At 39.3% G+C, this 22,778-nt stretch overlaps 1 long non-coding RNA gene across 1 annotated transcript; it reads right to left on the reverse strand.

Moving 5' to 3' along the window:
- Positions 1–1,090: 1,090 nt before the first annotated feature.
- On the reverse strand, positions 1,091–9,390 carry LOC147752638 (uncharacterized). Its single transcript, XR_015313536.1, has 3 exons — positions 8,302–9,390; positions 7,570–7,872; positions 1,091–2,472 (listed from the first exon to the last, which is right to left on the reverse strand). It is a non-coding gene; the product is annotated as an uncharacterized LOC147752638 (long non-coding RNA).
- Positions 9,391–22,778: the final 13,388 nt, after the last annotated feature.

Here is a 22,778-nt window from a genome sequence, read left to right on the forward strand (position 1 = left end):
ATGGCGGGCCGCAAGTTACGAACTACGAGCTGAAATGTTCGATAGGGAGAAGAGAGACGCAAAGTTACCGTTTATGGAGTGATAATGTTGGCGCTACTATGGTGGCTTGCAGCTTCTTGCCGACGTTGTATCGCTTAAGTAAGAATGAACATCGTTTCACAACAAAAGAGTGATATCAAATTAAAGGGAATAAAATCCGGTTTCTGGGTTAATTTCATTTTACTTGTTTGAGACTTCCTTGATTAGCTAACGTGTTGTATAGTATACGTTGATGGCGGGGCGGGAAAGCGATTCCTGGTTAGCGGCGCAAATGATCGCGCCGACTGCTTTCCTTTTGCATGTCTTTCGTAAACGATACGTCTTTTAGAAAATAAGACAATAACTTATACTAACGCATTGACCTTGTCTCGGGATCCTAATTTCAACTTTTACGACGCAGTGTATAATTCTTAGCGTATACACGCGATGGAAGGTCGGCTGTGCAGCTATATTTCGTTTCTTAATAGGTGTACTAGATTAAAAACGAAAAAAAAACTCCTAAGCATTCGGCTTCTATACTTTTTATAAGACCTTTTTATAGGGATAAGATATTTATGCGGCCAAATCGATTGCAACTAATATATCTACGGGAAAGTTTAACGTCACCTGTCTCTTTTCCGTCGGAAGTCTTTAAGCCAGCTGCAAAAGGGGGTTGTTGTCATTGACAATTCCGTTGGTCATGAGAAATGCAGCTGCAGACCGACACATGCACCTGTGGACCTCAAGCGTTCCACCGAACGCATGCCGTGCCTAATAAGATACCAAAACTGTCCACTTTTTTATGCACCATTAAAGTTATCGACAGTTCCACATTAATTCAGTTGGTTGCGCAGATTATACAATAATTTAGTGCAATAGTCGTACGTCTGCATAGAAATGCAGGAAGCCCCCCTTCAAGATTTATTGAACGCATAAACTTCTCAGAGAAAAACTGGGACCTTGCAATAATAGTTGCCAGCTAAGAGATCTATGTTATGTATTTAAAGTGAATGTGTTTAAGGAAAAAACACAAACAAAAACTAAATAGATAGGAAATAAAAATGTGAACGAACCGAAGCTTTATTATTCACTTCGAAAGCCTGCAGTCAATATAGTAATTTCAGGATTTATTACAGAATCTGTGAATAGGCCAATGTCTCATTTTCGCAAATAAAATACGCGAATATTTGTTCTGTATCGCTGAATTGTTCCAAAATGTCCAGGCTCTATATAGACACTTCCAATTTGTTAATATAGGGCTTAATATTCTTTATTACCCATCCTCTAGGCTGTTATTATTAACCATACAGAATGTGTTGCTAAAACATTCTGCGCAATACAAAAATAAGTATACACAGTAAATAAATACGTTTTCTTGTCCAGATAAGGAAACGTGTTAGCAATTTGACGTAGTTTTATAGATATATATGTAACACTTTACGCGACTAAACATTGTTGACTTGGGAGCCAGCGAGAAAATACGACTCTGCCTATTACGTTTGAATAATATTTTGCAGAAAAAACCTTTCTTAACAAAGAAAAAAAAAAGAAGCAAACGATGTCTAAATACAAAAAGTTAAGTTTTTGGAATATCAGTTATGATTTGTAATTTCCTCTGAGCCTATTACACTCGGCGCGACACACTCTACTTGATTAAAATGACAAACACTAAGCTGGGGGGTAACAACTAGAAGCTAAACGATGATCAGTTCTGTTTCGTTTCCGCGTACGTGAATATCCCAATGGTCTCATAGCTAAAACTAATCCTTGCAGATATAAAGTTAAGTAAAAATGAACTAAGCATCGCAAAATATTATTAATACCTTAAAGACGACCCTGAAATTGCACCAGCCTGAAGACGGAAATAAGTTAAATAGTAAACAGCCCGAGAAAAGTACACACGTGCCTCTTACGGTAGTTGCGTCAACAAAAAGAGGCAAACTTTTAAATAAAAAACCATGGTAAAGTGCTACGAGTATTGTATAAATCCGTTCGTGAATTTTTTTAGCTCATTGCGTCATATTGTTAAGCTTTTTTCTACTAGAGACCTTGTTATAGTTCACTCGTAAGGTGGATTCATACTTATGCGGTAAACTGTGCCGAAATGCCGTTGCTAATCCCTAAAATGTCGTTTAATCCTAGGAACAATTTTTGAAGTTTTCTGAAAAATCAAGAATAAGTGGCCGACAGACCCAGGCGAAGCGAAAACGAGAAAATTGGATGAGGGGGGTTCTTGTACACGAAATCCTCTATGATGACCGAACGTCGCGGTATCGCGGAAGCGGCAGGCGGGGCACTTTGAAGCGCTCTGATAGGGTGGCGACTGTGCGCAGACAGGTTCAACTCTTTTTCGCTTTTCGAGCTGAATAGCGGCGATAAGAACAACGCTACGGCAGCAGGACGGACGCGGAAAAGAAAAAGAAGGCGTTCAGAAGGCTCAAGCCAGGAGTGGTTCTGAAATGAAAAGAAACCTCATTCTTAAGTTTAAGAAACAAAGAATGTCGGCTCGGACTGAAATATCTCGTAGCTAGCTGCCTCCCTGCCTGCTTGTACGGTTGACCATGTCTCCGACTACATCATTCTTCTCCCTACCCTATTACTCGCTGAAAAAAACCAAGCAGCCGTATAACTTTCTCATCGTTGGTTCGTTTTTGTCGAGTTTTATGAAGTTCCTTTAGTAATAGCAAAAAAAAGCAATGGGATAGAACTTTCGTTTGCTCTTAGAGTATAATGTAATAAAAACTTTAAGCAACAATAATTTCTATTATAATTTCTATCAAGACGCGTTTATATATCGCAGCAAAGCTTAACCTCTCAATTGTCCCATTTACATTATAATCCTGAGCCGTCTTTACAAATGCGCATACACCATTAGACAATTCAGCCTATATTCTATACCGACAGCCAATGAAAAATACAGTTGATTCCTGGCACTAGTTGTAACAAAAACAAAATACTAGATATGGAAAAATACTAAAAACGATTTAAATTACCGATTTAAATTAATTAATCCGTTCCTTCTATGTAAATACATAAAACGTATTTTATTCCATTAATAATTGCTGGTACGGTTTTTTTAAAAGCACAGCACACGAAGATTATTGATATGGTAAAAGGTAATTTCTAAGGATACTAGTCCTAAGGCATAAAAAAATATGGCGTCGCAGTCTATGGAACTAATGCACAATGTTCTCAAGGCTGCGATACAATTGATTCGGTGTAGCCGTGATACGGTTGATTCGGTTTTCGATGTCGGAACGTTTTCCCTGGGAAAGCTGCCATACTGGTTGCTGTACTACACCAATGCCATATAGTAGCATTGGTGTTGAAAAAGCCAGAAGGAGCAGCATAAAACCACTCCCACAAACACCAAAAATCTATCGACACAGCTTTACACCATACATTGAACTCAACTAAAAAGGTTTTTTGTTATGTAAAATAGCACAAAAACCATTGCTCTACAAATGCTTGGTTAAGCATTGAGCCTACGATAAGGACACCGTTACTTATTAATAATGGTACCCGGTGATCCTCTTAACTCCAGCCCTCAATCCAACTTCTAAATAGGTCGTAAGTTCACACTTAAAAACCTGCCAAACCGTGTTGCAGAAACACCGACGCCGCGAACGATTGTTTAGCTAGTACTTATTATCTTTTAGGAGAAAGTTCTGAAATCCCAAGAATTGGCTTACTTCAGAACGTATAAACATGCAGTTCAACTGGGTTTGTTGACCCGATGCCAGTCATCAAAGACACGAGATACTGAAAAGGCACAAAAATTAAACGTTGCTGGCACACTTATTTTTTCCCTTCGTAAACCATAATTTGAAAAATATCTGCTTTAGGCGTCAGAGACGCGGAAGCACACGCATACATTAATTTATCTTAAAAAATTATCGTCTTTTCTTTGCAAGACAATAAATCACTGCTTAGTCTATAAACTAACTGACACAACACCGTGAAAGAGAGGTAGATTAAGGAAGAAAGACACTGGGTGGCATAATCCGTTCGACTTCTAATGCTTGGGCGACGAATAAAGGGCAAACCGTGAGGTCACTTACTAACAATTTCTATTAATTGCCACGAGGATGTATTGACCCATGAAACCTTAACCGAACTCACTTATCAGGGATTTGCTAGCTGACCTCTTCCCGAGCAGCTCTGGCTTATCTACCATATCTCATCGAGATGCTCCTATCGTAATGCACCGACGCCAATGATTTCAGCTAAATAGAGAGATTGGAATGGACGAAGAAGGTGAAACGAGGCATCTTGAAACCTTGCAGCCGTTCACGGATTGTCTCGATCACTAGAAAACGATCAAAAATCTTTCCTTCTTAATGCCCGCCATTGATTGCTGTCCGTTGACCCAAAAACGCTTTAGGCCATCGATATCTGCCTCCATGAATTAATAGCAATTACATACAGTATGTTGAAAAAACGCTTTTACTCTTTCGGTGCGCTGCGTGTAGCAGTTGCTAAACGGTGGTCGACATTTAACCGACTACTCGTGAAAACTACGCAATTCAACAAGCCTATTTTAGCCCAAGCCCAATTGTTCCCAAAGGCCCAAATGTCGTTCGTACGTTTACGTCTTCTCATCAGACGAAAAATCGAGATCACTATTGGAGTCTGTTCGAATGCAAAATGTACTTTTTATTGTACCAAATTTACGCGTGCGCTTCGCCCTGTGTTTATCTGCATGTGACCGAGCTTTCCCATTAGCATCCGAGTGTTGACTCTCGAATTAAGTCTACTCTACCACAGTTATGTTGTATTTCGCGAAAGCGGATGATACACACGAACACGTATCTTGAACTAGCGTCTGCAACCGCTAGGAAATTATTAAATCGATTTTGTCAACAAAATGTTGTAACAAAAATAAACTGCAGCTCTAGCCATTGCCCGTGGGCTTTGCTAAGCCCCTCTCGTTTGAAAGCCCTCTGCGGTGCAAATATATAGAAATAGGTAACATTCAACAGCTCAACTTGTTTGCCGCAAAAAAACGAATTGTAAAAGGTGATCAGGGGCTTTAGACTGGTTGAAAAGTGACGTCGATTTTCTTTGACAATAAACGCAATGTCTCACTTGAATCCTTTCTTTGTATTTGCCGTAAAGCTTTACAACTACCTATCATTTTTCAGCCAATACTTTATTCCATCTCTTAAGGAATCTCAGTTGCCTCGGAAAAGATGACGTGCCTTCGGCGTGAAATCTCAAGAATACGGTACATTCCAACAAAAGCTCTCACTTAAAATCTTGTAGCGCAACCTTAACGATTTTAGTCATATAATGTCCAGCGTTATTATGGACAAGGATGAATTTGTCTTGAAAACGGCCTCTTCTTCTCGATTTTACTACGTCGCAGAACGATTTTTGTTAGTTATCTTGTCGTTCTCAAGCATTTACCTATGTATCAAACTCTCCCCGGCCCACCAAATGTTAATCACGGTGTCCTTCGGACAGAACTCCTCTCTTTAAACTACTTATTCTTTTTTCTACCTTTTATTAACGTAAAAGCGCTCCCTTTCATTGCCGACAACGGCTCGGTGCCATGCGAAAAGTTCGTAGGCAATAAGGAGCCGTGTTTCTTCGTATTGTTCACCCAGGCTCCTAGTGTCTAACTAATCCCATCGTCATCCCAACCTCTAATGGCTAACCAAAGCCTTCTACATCCTTTAAATCTAAGATACTATTTTCTTAACTCAGCAACCTTCTATGAGTAAGTGCTCTCGGCTCCTACACGCGTTATTTACAGTAAAAATACCAGAGACTGCTTCGAAGCTTCGAAAACTTGCCAAACAGGAAAATAGAGTTGGTGTCAAGGAAGGACCTTTTTTCTTTTTATCATCAGGAGTTTGGGAAAATTCGAAATAAATATCCGTTCACTACACGACAAAATTAGAACAGGCTTATAACAAGGAGGGCCTTTGTCTAGTAAACGTAAAGAAACGAATACTGGCAGAAAAATTGGAACATTTGGAAAGGGGTGGACACTACCTTTTGACCGGCGCACCATAACATGCAGAAAACTTATCTTCATTGTCACTACGGCTTGCGAGTGAATTACCCTAGGCCTCTCTGATCAGGGAGCGTTCTACACGCAGTTAATCAGTTTTATTTAAAGAAATCCCTGAATTTCAGTATTAGTTCAATATTTGTCCACGATCGTTTGAACTTTTCGAGAGCTTACTTGAAGGGTTTTAGTTTTTTTTTTTAATAAGCACTGAATGCACATTTACGCTAAACCCATTCTTTGGGACTTTTCTCAGAAACAAATTTACACAGTTTTCCCAAACTTCTTACGAATATTGTTTAGCGGCCGTGGAATTTCGCCAGAAAGGTATGGAATTCAAAGCCAATTTCTATTAATCTGTTGATGCTTCAGCTACCAAAGTCCTTGTAAAACACAGATCGACCTCGATGTCTTTCCGGAACAAAGTACGTTAAACTAGTAATAGTTTCGTCGCCTGCCCACAACATGTCTGACAATTTTTTTTTAACGAGTAAGTCCTAATACGCGTTTGTTACTTCTTTAGTAAAAAAAACTAACAAGTCTATATCTCGTCTCAAAGATAATGAGAGCAGTGAATAGACTTTCTAATATATAAGATCCTATCGAAACCAATGAGTTATTTAATTTGAGGTGTTTGTGAGTTAAAAAGTGAAGAATAAAAAAACAAAAATCAGAAGAGCGACCAAAATCGATAGACCTAGCCTTTTCGTTTGAATGGCATTAACTAGTTACCCTTTAAAATGGTTATTAACATGTGGGGCAGCGTGAGGCACATGAAAAAAAAAAAAAGGTAGAGAAGACTGTTGCTAAGGGCCTTACTAGGAACAGAAATGGCACTTCAATACGAAGGTTCCACAGTCAGGAATTCTATATCATAGATTGATTCGCTATAAAAAGATGAAATATTATTGATCTGATAAGAAAGAAGGGTTATAGCTGCTAATTTATAGCAGAACAGGTTGCATACTTGAGAAAATGTCATCAGCCGACGGCACTGGCTCGTCCCAGCTTTTTATCTTGCTGAACAACATCTTGTTGTAATGTTGTTCATCAAAGCCATGCACCTAGTGTATTATGATCTTTTCTGTTTGGTGTCTTCCGCATCAAGCGCTTGAGGCAAGGAGCTGACTTATATCAGACAACGCCTAAGCTCTAGCTGATGTTTGATCAAAGCAAAGCTATATGTAGGGGTTCTATAAGTACACACACATGCACACACAAGAACATATCGCCCTGGTGGCTCACTTGGAGGTTACTATATAGCAAGCTGTATCCTATATGTATTACCACATAAAGCGATTCCTTTCGCTACTACCGGTGCTTATAGTTCAGTCTCGCTAGGGAAATCCGCATAGGGGTCGCAGCCGTAGAAAAAAGCAAAAAGTACGCAGGGTGTATATATATATATATATTGTACGGTGTTCAGTTATATGGTGTGTAGTGCAGAAAGGAAGAACGAACGTAATGGGGGTCTATAAGAGATTTATACTGTAGGTAGACCTTTGCCAGGTAGCAGCTGCTAGCTATTTTCTTACCTATAACATACCGCTGATGGCTTGTAAGATTCCAGCGTACGCATTCTTCTGCGTTAGCTATCGTTAGCCAGCGGAACCTAATCAAGGTCGTTACGACAGGGCCGCATAGCTACCAAAGAGTACGCATGTCGTCCCGACTCGACACAAAGGGCGGCATGGACCACTCGTTTGAATTTGAAACGAGGCCACAAGGCCGACCCTCGATGTTCCTTTCGCCATCCAATCAGAGTTTCAATCCCGTTTCGTATTCTGTCGTTGCTGTTGGTGCCGCTGCCCTTGTTCTCCATGATCCGGTATTTGTGCCTAAAGGAACAAGTACACACCTCTATGCTATAATACGATTTTGCTAAAGCAAAACAAATACCGAGGAACTGGTAACGAGCAGACAAATACAAGAGTGGGCGTGCTTACAGGAAAGGCTAGAGCCCAGTGAGAGTGAACGGTACACAAACCATTAGCTGCCGCAACATTATGCGACGTAATGTGTTTCTGATATTGTTGCGTTGCATTGCGTAATCGCAGACTGGTTGCCTAACTATTGTTGCTTTTGTTACTCAGAGTCAAAGACGAAAATTGTAGAAAATCTTATTTTTTTAGTTTTATTAGTTGAAGCTGTCTTCAGATCCAGTGACTAACGTTGACAAAATTAACCTGCATACACTTCCTTAAATAAATCCGATGACAACAACAGAATCGAAGTACTGAAACACTTCAGTAGTTGATCGTACTTACCTAAATTATGTATTCGCTGTCACTATCTTTCACATGTCAACCAATTTATTTTTTTCCTGCCCTCAATTGTCAGGTCCGATGTTAACGAGTTCATAAAGCGCCAGATTTTGAGGATTTCTCCAGTTTCAAATACGTGGTTGCTAATTTTCATTAGCCAGTGATCGAAAATCTATCGGAGCTAGGTGATGAATGCAAAAGGACCTCATTCCTGAAGTCTTGCAGGGCGCCATTCATCTCCTTGCTATGTGCGACCTGGTATTGTGGTGGAAAAGGGGTGGCTTGGCTTTGTCTATCGCATCTTCCGTGGTGGACGGCATCGTTTACTCGATGCAACTAGACCATGTACAGTTCTTTGGTGACCGTTTTGTCCTTCTTAAGCAATGCTCCGTCTATAAGACCGTTCCCATTTCACTAAACGCTAATCATCGTCTTTTTGTAATGGAGATCTGGCTTAACTCTGGGCTTAGGTGTATCTTTTATGGCTTCCCATTATTTTCTCCGTTTTTTTTGCCACACACAGTTGCTTCTTAGACACAGTTGCTTTTCTAAGGTTAACCATCGGAAATCTGTTATTGTGACTGATATTGCTCGGTGCCTGGCAAAATGCTGAAAGGCGACGAGAAGCGGTGCTCTTCGTTTGCTCAGACTATGGGGCATACAAATTTTTAAATTTTGAACAAACCCTGTGAATCTTAGTTGCACTCGATACTTTGATGACTGCAGTTCGTTTTCTCACTTGATTCAATTGTTTCCGAATTTTTTTCTGGCTGCCTCTTTTCAACAATGCCTTTAATTGGTTCTGACCGGCTTCAGATAAACGACCGAGGCCGGTGCGTCCTTCAGTTTCAAAATGACATTCTGAAACTTCGCAAATCGTCTTTGCAGTCCTCTCTCTACACGACAAAACTATGTTGTGCTGCTTCAGCAGCTATTCAACAAAAGGCGAAGTAAAATCGATGACGAAAGCGCGTTTTTTTCACCTGGAGCTTGAATTTGACATAAATTTTAACTCACTGCACAACTAATTATTATAGTGGACTGCCAGAGAAGATGAAGAGAAAGAACATTTTCGAATGATGTACATCACTAAAAAATAGAAAGCAAACAAATGAAAAAAAGTCGCGTTTCGATCTAATATATAGGGGAGACGGGGGCTATATAAAGAAGTATTTATTAAACACTAACTTTTAGGAGAATTACTGTCACCTGAGAAGAAAATACCTTATCAGCGTATTCGCCAACTTCGCTTGTGTCTCATGCCTTAAAATAGGCAACCAATTTGTGTGAGAAATAATCATTAATGAAAGATATATATATATATATATATCTAAGCGAATATAGCCTTACCACCTTAGGCTATATGGGCCACTAACGAGTTTTTGCTAGGAGCAATGAGATCAGTCAGATCTTAAGCTTAGCTGAACGTTTCCTAGATATCTATTGTATCTATTTGTTTTTGTACACAAAATATGTAATGATGTTATGTACAGATGAGCAGATGTTTCAGTTCAATGGGACTGCTAAGACGAACGAGCCCATATTTTCAAAAATAAAGCTGCTAATGCTTTTTTGCAAGAATAACGTACGATTTAGAGGCTCGGCCTCTTAGTCCGTGCGACAGAATGGCAACAAGGCTGCCAGCAAAAATGTCTACATTTTTGGAGATTATCGGCTGCCTAGTTGGAATTACACTCTATAATGGTCCAGCGGCGCCGGCTGATTATCAGATTGAGCCGTTAAAGAAAAAAAAAAGTCATGCTTCTTGTGAATATGTTTTTGCTCAAGCAAAAGATCCCTTTCTTCCTGGAACCCGCTAATGATATCTGTCATTGCAAACAGTTGTTTATGCGCACTTTCTACCAGTTTGACTATGTCATAGACTGTAAATACAACTCATTTGTGATCTATGCGAACGATTTTGCAAAACCTTGGTTTTTAATGAGTGCAGCCAATAGTACATCCAAGAAAACACAAAACACAGAGAAACGTTGCTTCCACTTGCAAAGCGTTGTAGTAAGGATTCCGTATTCTTGTGATCACCTTCAAACAAGTAGTTTCCCTTTTTTCGGCGCAATTTTTTTTTCTAGAACATTGCGTAAGGAAAGACGTCCCGTCGAGATATCAAGGACATCTAAAAAAATAAAATTGCATAATTCTGTCAATGTTTTAAGATTCTCGACAAAAAGTTTAACCGTTTCCTCAGTAAAACTCATTAAAAGTCAAGGGACATCTCTTCGGGGTGCTGCAAAGAGCATGGATCGTCCTCCCGAGCCGTCAGGCCGCCTCCCTTTCACGTCCTCTGTGATGTCAACTATTTATGCAGTTTATGTGTAGATTCATGCACAATTGACCCCGTCTTGAATATGGGACAATCTTGTATAATCCCTGACGCGTTGAGTAACGTAACCCCTTGACATGCGGCGTATGACATGAAACGCACGGCGCGTATGTTGAAGCAAGCTCGTTTGGCGTATTAGTAGTAGTTGTAGTTTGTTCCACGGCCTTGAGCTGTCATTGCAATACCGTTTCTACCATCCCAGCTGTCTTTTTGACAGAAAGATCTCTGTCTGCAATAGCCGCAGCTATTCCTTGCGCAGTCTTGGACTACATTTTATTTCTACCAGTTCCTTTTGTGGGTAGACACCATTTTAGGATTTCGAGTCCACTAGCAGCCGGACACTATAGAAGCATCTACATGACGAGACAAAAGGTCTGATTTTAATCACTCGTGCACAGGTAATTCATTAATAATGAACAACTGCCTGAACAGATTTCTACATGATCATCGGGTGTATAGCATAACGCTGATCAACAATCGTAAATCATTTGGGATTTTTTTGCATTGAGGACAATGAATACATCTGTCGATGACGTTGCACGGTCTTGGCGATGCGGTTTGTAAACATAATTTTTTTAGTGTGCTATTAAATAAAATCGCTAAGCGAATTCGAAGCAAAAAAATATGCCTGTAAAAATTAAAAACGTCACATTTGAATTTTAAGTAATTTTTCTATGCTTTTTATTTACCACTGATCGTCAGGATAAGGTGTTTCAGTCAAGCCGACAACAGCCTTTCGGTTTAACGACGTTTCATATAAACTCAAAGTAAAACGAATCTATACAGATACCACGCTAACTATACAATTTAGTTTAAGGAATTACTTTGGCAAGACTTAACTTTTATCGTTGAACGTATAGTTATGGGGCGAGCGCATAAAGAAACGATATGTTTATTTTGCTTTGTAATGTTTAGCAAAGGTTTGATAATTTGTAGGAGAGTACTTAGCTGTCCCATACAGCCCCAGCTTTTGAAATTCGTTCAATGAAAAAATCTACTTACCCGTGTACATCAAAAATATCTAGAACTGAGTTTTGCAATAACGTCCTTGACTGGATAAAACATAGTGACCCATATAGCCCCGTTATTCCGTGTACGTGCACTCGGTGCCGAGTGTAAACAGCAGCGCGGAAATAGAGATTAAGATTATGGAAGCTAAATTCCTTTCTTTACTCGGCCTGCATAGTAATCCGAAAAGAGTGGGGTTGATGTTCGACAGCAGCGACCCTTCTCTCCGCCGCGCACCTGGAATCCGTACGTCACTTGCCACCTCCTCACCTGTTTTCAAATAGTTTTTGAGAAAAACCTTCATTTTGTTCTTACTTTTAAGTACGTTCTTGTCTTGAAATTTTTTTTCTCTTTTGAAAGAGTTTAGGGGTTACTGGAAAAGAGACAAAACAGCGGCATGTTCGCGAATAAGTGAAGTTATAACTACAAACAAGCGTAAAGTTTAATAAATGGTAACATAGATGATATACATATTGGCTCAGTTTAATACGTCTCAAATCTGCTAAGCTAAATAGGATCACATTCAACTTAGCAGCGTTGTCTGGTAGCGTGCACAATTTGAGTCGTTATTTTAATTTAGTAAATTTTAAAATTTTCCCCAGACGTAAATTTTTATTATAGGGTTTCCTTGTCAGACCCATCGAGACAATTATATGCCGCCCGTATAGGTAGCGATTTGAGGGTATGTCGGTTACGGGCATCTTTGCATTTGGAACATCAAATCATTAAAATGAAAGTGTCGCTTGCTCAGAAACGCGCCGTTAGCTTGATTACCAGCTCAAAAGAAAATAATAGGCAGTGCGCAAGAGAAGAGTAAAGGTTTTACAGCTTCAAGTTCGCAAATAAGTACATTAAAGCCCACTTGTAGCAGTTTAACGTGGCCTAACAGCATTGAGTGCTTCCAACCAAAACCTCCGCTGTACAACTAGTCTCTGCATTGCGATAGATCCACTGCCACTAATGGCCCAATGAAAACGGCTTAAAGAATACTTCAGTGAGAAGCTAGAATGTTGTTCTAGCTCCGCCGGATTCTGGGAAGAGTCACAGCAAACGCGAGAATCAAGGAACGGGGGAAAAGGAAGGAAGTCGCTGGAATCTTAATAGCTGGCCTCTGCTGATTCGCCATCAGACCAGACGGGAACCTCGTCCTTTCTTCTTCGCTCCTCAGAGACAGCTAACGCACCTCGTGCTCTTCGTTTCGTTCCATCTTTCGAAGATTTTTCTAATTTTACTACCGACGTTAAACCATCACCATATATTGCCTGTCCATCCGTGTTATGTTCACGTTGCGTATAGGCGTGCTAATTACTCTATTCAGGATCCGAAACGTTACCTTGAGAATACTTTTTCGCTTTCTCACGTCCGGCAGCAATGCCAACTTACCAGTCACCATTTAATGTACGTGCCTTGTAATAAACACTGGCAAATCCAGGCGAAAACCATGTGCTCAAACGAGTCAGATCATCCATTCATACGCATATTTAGCTAATTCTTAGAAGAGTAAGAGTAACTTATGCTATCACTTTTGATACCCTTAAAGCAGCGCGAATTGCAAAACTTTACGTCTGTAGTAATCAGCCGGCCCCAGTAATGCAGACTGCTATTTCTGGAACAAATACGTGTATTCTGGTAGCTAAGTTAAAGTATTAGTTGCTGAATAATGCACTAGGGTCGATCCTTCAGAACTCCAGATCAATCTTCGAGGTGTGACAGACTTTCAAATAGACAATCTTCAACCGAAAGCTCCAAATACACTTGCCGCAGAAAGTATCCCGTCTAAACATATGGATCGAAATGATTACGTGTCGTCGTGTTTAGGTGCACATATTCTGGTCGTACGTTATAGTGAAAATATGAAATATTAAATAGCTTACTTATTATTTTCTTGATCTATATACATATATAGTTCGTTAGTACTGGACGTTTGAAAAAGGTATAATTTCTATTCTACATTTCTCAAATGATCAACAATAGCTAGGTCTAGCAATTCATAAATGGTCTGTGAGCGTCGTTTATGGCTATCCAACCACGTAGAGCATTTCGAATTTCTTCATCTCAGAATTGGTTGGGCTATTTTTTTGGTGAGTTTTGTTTATCGGTGTTTCTGTGTGAATTTGTTGGTGAGTTCCAATGTTTTCTCGACCACATTTGTAGCAACGTTGTGTAATACACAATAGTATCATTTGTTCTCTGCACGCGAGTCACTGGTTATTCAGGCTAAATTTAGGCCTTTCTCACAAATAGCGACGACCGTAATATGTTGTTTTGTCATTTAACGTGGTACTTATGAACGCAGCGCCGATACCATTATATTAACAGCACTACAACGACAACCAGGAGCATTGTCGTATACATCGCTGCAAAAATTTTCTTCGCTAATCAGTGCACGGTAAATTGTTGTTGTAGCAACAATCGGATAGTGCCTTAGCTAACCCAAATTGCACGTACGTGCTATAGGTCGGTCCGATTCTAGTTATTGATACTGCTATAATGGCATAGAATAGTCTAAATTGTAGGGCTCAAATGAGCTAGCTTTTTGTGGGAATTTCATAGGAGAACTTGTTCTCATCACTAAACAGTATTGTTTTTCTTAAACATAGGTCTATGTAGAAAGAAGGTCGTTTCAGAGGCGTATTAGCAGCAATCGTTTACCAACATGATGGTAACGGTCGCAGAGGCCTTCTCATCGCACTGCGGAACTTTAGCCGAGCTTCCTGTTCGATTGTCCAGAGGTGTACAATTCAGATAACAGCATACGACGAGCGAGACAAATCATCTAAAGTTGGCTAACCAAGCGTACCCTAGTACGGTAACTATGGAACTGCCTTACCTGAACAAGTGCTGTAGTATTAGGGTTTACGAAAAATATGTACGTTAATAGCGAGCTTATGGATATCTTTCAATCAATATAAACACCAGGCATTTTAAAAATCAAGGTTAATCCTTGAAGAAGTTATAGAATTTAGTAAACGAGACATTTACTTCGAAAGAGCCATGACGAGCCGGCATTTATTTGATGGCTAGATTCGTATAGAAGTCACAACTTTCTCAATTTCGATAGAGGTTATTCAGAAATATAGCGTGCCTTCATTCGACCCCATTTTAAGTCAGCCGTGTGAACAAAAATAATGTTCAGAACAGTGGGATTATTGAAAATATTTTCCATTATAACTCGACATCCAATAACGGTATTTATTATAACGAATTGACTAATCGATCAACTGTCCATTTAGGCTATTAAAATACTAAAACAAGCTCTTATTTTGGAGTATAATAATAAATTTTCTTTTCTCTCTGATATCGAATATGGGATAGTTTCTCAACCCTAATGTTGCACATTTCGAGATTATGCCTGAGCTAAAATAACAACTAGCGCCCATAACGGATGCTCGATAGCCGCGAAAAATAGGATCAGTGTGTTCTCTTATAGAACAATTGACAAATGTTGAAAATAATATATTATGGCGCTATGGATTGTAATGCATCTGCCGCATAACGAGCTTAAGATAAACGATCTCGCAGCAGATGTTTGTCGAGCCGTCGCATTGTGCTCTAACGCATGAATCGACCATTTTCTGAAACAAGAACATTCTGCGATGGAGGGCGCAGCTCCACCTTTGCAACGACCGCACATATATAGAACACTTCAATTAAAACGGGGTTGATCAGCGGCGTCGCAGAGAGTGTTTTCAGGATGCTCAGATAACAGCAGTTATGTCCATCCAAGCTTTATGGGCGTTCAGTCTGTGAGGTCTAACCGTTTAGAAAAAAGCGCAATATCGTTGTCTTCATCAATTAAGTTACCCTCAAAGATGGGTACACATTTGTTCAATAACGTCTTCGTATGTGCTGATTTCTCTATCGTAGTGAAGGTAGAACTAATCGCACTCTTTCGGAAAATCCTGTGTATGAGTTGGTGAGCACCGTCTTTTGACGCATTCTACATAGACAGAAATCCAACATGGTGAGGTATCGAAACAGTTTGACGGTACTGTGATAACCTTCTAGGACACGATGTTTAAGAGGCGGTGAATTCGTTGGGGCAACCTGTCATATGGCCGGCAATGTCACCCAGCCTAACGAGTGACGGCATGAAAAGTATGAAATGCCCGATATATAAAACCTTGGTTAATTTGCGAAGCGTTTCATGTTCCAGCTGCTACTACCATTCGCTAACTAATTATGTTCTGCTACAGAAATGCCAGTCGTCCGTAAGATAGTGCCATTTACTCTTGTCGGATAATGGTCACTATTCTCAAACTTGTTGTAACAACCGAACCAAGGTCTGCCAGAAGCCTGTATTATGATGCAGAGGTATGACTCAATGGTCAAAAATAAAAGCTTGTTCCAAGCAGAACCTTATGGTTTTATAGCCGCTTTTGAATCATCGGCCGTAGTTATTTCAATTTCAAAACGAATGAATGCATTTTTTGTAGTCTTGTATACTGCATACATCAACGGAGTCTAGGCCGCTTTGTTGAAGATACCATATATGCAAACAGCTAGAACCTGTTTAGAGCTTAAATACGCTATTTGTAATTGATTGTCTTGTTTGTTAGTTACTTCTATTCAGTACTGTACACGTGTGTGATTTTTTCTGACCTAGCAAAAGGCGAGGATTAAACTGAGCTACCTCGCTACCTTTTCTGTTGACAACTTCCGACGAGCTAAGTTACTTTTCTGATAAAAATTTTTGGGTGGAACAAATTACATAGGACAATGACGCTGGGCGGAACAAAATGTTAAACAAAATTCAGTACTAATAGTGACAGAGTCAGTGTTATCGAAGAAACCATTCATTTGTTCGATAAAATTGACCATAGATTGTCGCCTTGTCTAAAGAGTATTTCCGACGGCTCGGGAGGTTCTATACGCAAATTCACATGTCTTTCAGATTGCCCAATAGCCGCTTGCTCCAACTTGGTTCTGCCTTTAAGGCCGAACGTCGTAAAAGTTTACGGCTCCTCCATTGGTTTCCCAAGGCAAATCGATGAACGGCACTAGGCATCTGCCGTTTCCAAATTCAAAAGGAAATTGAATTTATCGAAAAGAAATGTCGGGCAGTGCTGAAATTTGAACACTATTCTGTGGGTAGACAACACTTCTGATCAAAGCAAACTCCAAACAGGTCTAGCTTTATTAGCCTGACGCGAAGCTGAAAGCTGCCGATCGGTGACATATACTTGCGCCCGCTTTCGCCCAGTGAGAATATCCATACGTCTTAATTAACCGTAAATACTGTGCACTAAGTTATATTATGATCTAAACGAGAATTATAGGCAAGTTTATTTAAGTAACTCATTGGATGCGACAAAAAGTCGTACTAATTAACTTTGAAGTTTTCCTTTGGCTGTCCAAGTCAAACTACCTTCTCTAGACATAGTCCTGGCTTGATAATTTTTGTAAATTACAAAATAGATAAAGTCAAATGTATTTATTCCATTTTGGTTCATTTGGTTTTCTGCAATAGTTTTCATGGACTCAGCTATCGATAAGGTACTGCATCTGTACGTACATTTATCTTAATGTATCCATGTGAAAACTTTTAAAGTATCGAGTGGCTCCATTCCAACAAATTAATAAACAAGACGATTTGAGGTACCAACATCAAATTCTGGTACGTGTCTCAAAATTCGACAAAAACTATGAGTGTCCATATTGAAGTGGCAATCGGAGTCATTGTCAAATTCAGCAAACAGATGTCTGCGTGTGTAGAAAGTTTTCTTGAGCGTACGATTACCGTTGATATTACGACTGCTATCTGAACTTGTTTGTTGAACCTACCGACTAAATTAAAAATGCACTGAAGTGGCTATGAATACGTAATCAAGCCGTCCCCTCTGTCCGTCCCTTTCTTGTTGTTGACCTTCAGCCCCATCTTTTGGACACTACCTATTAGGGAAGTTATAGCTTGCTGCAGGTAAAATTGGTTCTTACTATAGCTGACCAAGTTCTATACATATATCATTTTTTAGGAAAAGGATTTGTTGGGATCAGAATTGAGTAAAGGTCAAAATTTTCTTCTTTGGGGCCGGTTCTCTCGTCTACTTGGGACCGCCCTTTATAGCAATCTCGCCACGAGTGGATATTGGATTTTTTTGGAAAATCACTTTCGACAAGCGTAGTACATTCACCGAAACTCTTGTCGCTGTCAATATAAGGAGAACCAGAGTTCCTGTAGCTGATTTGAAGGCAGCATTAGAGGCTTTAAGAATCGGCTGTGGTTGCGACAAAGTAAGCTCGATTTCACACATCAAGATTTTTCCTAGCACATGTAAAAAGTTTAATCTCGCATAAGACAGCTGCTTGGCTTACTTACTGCGAATCTCATAAGGAGCATATGATTCTGTTACCGGATTTGAATTGCCAATTTATACATCCCGTCAAAAGCCAGTCCTGCTGCGTCAAGAGCCGTTTTCAATTCATTCTTTACCAACGAATAGTCCGAAAAGGAGTGAAAAATATTTATAGACAACTTAGCATTTTCAGGTGCTAGAATGGCATAGAAATGATATATGCCTAACTGTGTTAGATGCAATTGGACGCCGCGAACTAATCGGCCGTAGGCGACTCAGCCACATGTAAAACGAAGGAACATTTTGAATACCCGTTGAAGCTTCATTTTAACACCATAATCCGTCCTTTCCTTTGTGAAAGTTTTTTTTTTTTACAAATAGACATGTAGCGGGCATAACTCCTGTCAGTAGATTCATCTTGAGTGGTTGCTTCACTTTCAGTCGATAGTAGCGGTTCGCGTTTTTACAATCCCTTGACACCCGTGGTCAATCTGACAACAGCTACTGTGTAATTATGATCGATCGTAGCTCAAAGTTTGTTAGTAACTGGTTATGCGCATTGATTTTTGTTTCGTTTTAATTACATAACACTGCTAGATCGAGCTAAATTTGTTAGTTGTGAATAATTTACAGTATCGCGTGTTACCGGTGCTAGAAGAGTGTATCAAATTGCCAGATGGATATGTGTCTTATACCTGTCTGCTATCAAATTATTCTTGCTTTCTTATATGTAAGCTGCCTCTGGGTTTGGCTGTTCCCTAGTAAAGCGTCTGGTAATATTCTTCTATAACTATTCTGATGGATGATTCCGTTCTGAATCCATGTTCAGGCTTTCTTGAAAGCAGGAGCCTGAGGTCGTCACGTCCATCGATTCTCAAATTAAACTAACTCGAATAATAGTCTATTCCTCTACGCCGGGTACCTGTATATAAACGTGTTCGCTAGTTGTTGAGCACTGGATTGAACCTAGGTATACTGGTACACCTTGTTGTAATATTAACTTTTTAACCATTAAACATTGTTCATTTGTCTTCCATAAACATTGACCGCATACAGTTTAGTTTTATATGTCGTTATTTTTTTTTATTTATGGTCCTCCTGACTAATAGGTTTCACAGAATAGCAGACCGCATTGAAGCTTTTCAAATCGACTTCGGAAGTCGGCCAGGCTTCTATTAAAGGGGCCTATTTCATATACAGATATATATAGTTCCTTATGTACAGGTATTTAAAGTTCCTGTCTCCCTCAAGGGTGAAAATTATCCTTCGGTCTTATTCCTGAGCTGTTATGTTAATCCACGTCGAAAATGTAAATACAGGAAGGTGTTTTTGGACCTTAAGTCTCTCTTGGCCGCGGCCGGCGTTCCATCGATGGTGAAAGTAGGGCGGCCGTGACATTGTAAAGCGATGTAGATCTAGGCTATGGCTGAGTGTTTCATGATCGCTTCTGGTTGAGGGTTCGCTCTGGTTTCGCAACGGCTCCAAATTGTGTCTGCCTGCGGCTGCCATATGTCAAAAAAGCTAAAACCATAGAACCGATCTATTCAAATAAGTATTTACTTTAAGTATATGAACAAGTATGTACAGTGTCAAGTTAATATGACCCATTTGGCGGGCTCTTGTCCATCTTAAACCCTTCCAGTTTCCATCTGTCTTACGTGTTTCCCAAACTGTGTTTTTAACGTGATATCCGCCAGCTATTGCATTTCTCTAGTGTAAACAATTCATTATCTAATTCTAAATACTTGCCACAATCACAATTGATGATACGTTTGCGCACGATGGGTTGAATACCAGATTTTGCATATAATTAAACTCTAAAGGCTAGGATGCTACAGGACTTATACGAAGGGTTCGCTACTTTTGCCACTTCCATAATCTAGTATTCGAAATTATTAGTTAGTGTTGGTTTGTTATTAAAAAGCAATTATACCCATAACCTTACAACTTGTATATGTAGCAGATGTATCCATATACGGGTGTAGATGATGAGATCTTTTCCATTCGAATATTTCTCTCTTTCACTTAAAAACAGATTGAATTCAACCTAGACGAGATAAGTGTACCTCTTGCCATCTGCCGATGTTTTCTATGTAGTTTCTCGTAGAGCAACTCAATCTTAACGTTTCCTTGGCACTTGCATGCTTCACAGAGTGGTTCACAAGGTAAATAGTAGCCACATAATAAGAATACGTATCGAGCACTAGGCCGTATGTCAGAGCACTGGTCCATTGGCGTCGTTTCAAGTAAGCTGATAGAACAAAAATAACATCTACTGAATTGGCTCCTTTACACCGTTGCTTATTAATTGCTAAGTTCTAGAATAAGGCTTAAATTTTTTTAACTTTTAGAGTATTGAATTCCGTCAGTAGGGAAATATTATTAACGAAAATCTAATTTTGCCATTTCATACAGACGTTACTGCTTTTATCCTAAGTAAGCCATTGTCTGCTTATATGTGGGCTCGACATAGGATAATCGTCTTAAGGTTCTGCAATGTGGCTTAAGCACGGATACGCGTATCCGTAAGACTCTACGACACGGAATGTTTGAGCTCTGGACGGCCAGTCGTGAAACACTCGGATGTTAGGAAATCCCTGTACTTAGAAACACACTACGCATGCAAAGTTTGTTCCTGGGATTAAATCGTTTTAGCAAGTTCATTTTAAGAGAAATTTCTAACTTCTCTTTCTGCCGCAGATGATCGAAGTTATTACCGCTTTGGTCAATGCAGTGTTAATGGCAATACGCTGTGGATGCACAAACTTTAACAAACATTTAGTCTCGCAATGCATTCTTATTAAATTTTGACTTTTAATCTCTCTGATTTTCTAGCGTAGACGTTTTTCTCGGGTATTTTCAGAGGAAAAAGTCCATTGGTGTCAGGTCTGGTATCCTATAGGATTTCTTCGTTAAACGATCTATTTGGAAAATTTTTATCGAAGTATGCTCTCTCATCACGATCATAGAGCGCAGCTGCTCTGTTCCATTGCAAATAAAATTTGCTAACTTCTTTTTGAAAAAATGTGTGCTAAAGCAGGTTCCTGCAAAAGATTCAAGCGTTTGCCAGCAGGCACTATACCGCTTAAAGAAAGCGATCTAATTAAACTTTTGCCAAACCGCATTGTAATTCCACATCTTGCCCACATTTTTTCTAACTACCATAAACAGAACAGTTTTCTTTAGTCTCAGTCATTTTCGTTAACAATATGTGAATAAAATATAACTTTCATATTTCCGAATGTCTTAAAATGTAAATAAAAAAAAAAAAAAAAAAAAAAAAACACTTACTCGTGCCAAGACTTGATTGTCTTGCGTATTTTTAAAATGGATCAGTAGTATTATTTCTTAGGTGATAAAATTCATCAATGTTCTTGGTCTTCCGGAACGTTCTCAATGATCGTCCTGAAAATCTGCCTAAGCCTTCCAGCGATATTGTCGTTGACTTTAGTTACATTCCTTTACTTCTGATAGCATTTGAAAATAAACTTTCGTGATCCAAAAGGTTCACTTGTTATTAATTTTCAATTATTTATATGCTGCGAATAGAAAGAAAAATCAGGAAGTAACAACCCTGGCTTCCGAGAAAAATATTGAATTCGTCACGTTCTCGCAATTTTGTGAAAATGTCGATCTGGGACATATGTAGCTCTTTGAACGTTCGTTTTTAGAAAAAAAAAAAATAGTATCACTAGGTTCTCAATAGACATGCTATCAGGAATGGTAAAAATGATCTAAAATCATCGATATTTCTGCAACTTTGAAAAAACAAAGTTGACAAAGTTAAATTACGCCATTTCTCAAGCATATTTTTCAAGCCAACATTTTCGCTGAGTTATCGAGAAACGGCAAATCTAATATTTTTCTTGGTAGCTCCTAGCAGCTAGGTACAAGCCACACAAAACACATCAAAATAACTACTTTAGCCAAAATGACGATATCAACAAATATGGGTATGAATGAATTCTCCAATATTTGTTCGAAAGAACATCGTAATCAATTGGACTATGGAGAAAATTGCATATATATGTATGCAATGTAGCTCTGTTTAGGTTGTGAATACGCCACAGTCGTGCGCAGGAAGCAGAGGTGTGTACAAGTCTCGAGCAACAAGTAAAGTCGATGTATACTTTTCAATTTTATCTAGTTGTTCTTATCATTATCATATCTAAAACTATCCTGACTAATACAGTTTCTCTCACCCCACTCTTTGTTTGGATGTAACTTACATGGCAAACTCACAAACAAACATACACGAACACACACACACACAAACGGGCACAACCAGTTACATACATTCGTTACGTGGTCCGCATGTTCAAAGGTCCGCACTCTCGTCGTCAACTAACTCGGCCTGTTACAGGGGCGATGTCAATGGCGACCTAGTTGGGTGTGTTCGTAAAGGATAAGCCCTATACGATGGGCGTCGTACCACGTAATTATCTGATGCCACGAAACGTGGAAACTATGCACAATCGTCGGCGATAAGAAAATGCATTATTTATCCATTCGGCTTGATAGGAAAAGGAAAATGCTCTTTACTTTATGAGCGTGTGTATGGATAAATGAGTACAGCGAGCCTATGGGGTTCCAGTGTAGTGGCGAAGTCCAACGGACACGGCAGCCAGAAGGTGGTGGACCGAACGGTTTAGATTACCCCCTTTTGTTATATCATTCGATAATAAAGGTAATTGATAAGGCCGGATGGTGAATAACACGATTTTATATGCTTGCATACATCAAATCTACTGAAAAATACCAATTGCAAGTATATAATATTTGACATTTTTAAAGTTCTTTATATCTCTACATATTTTATAGGGTGTACGTATTTT

Source organism: Varroa jacobsoni, unplaced genomic scaffold, assembly GCF_002532875.2.
Source record: "Varroa jacobsoni isolate VJ856 unplaced genomic scaffold, vjacob_1.0 scaffold_1108, whole genome shotgun sequence".
NCBI classification, from domain to species: domain Eukaryota; kingdom Metazoa; phylum Arthropoda; class Arachnida; order Mesostigmata; family Varroidae; genus Varroa; species Varroa jacobsoni.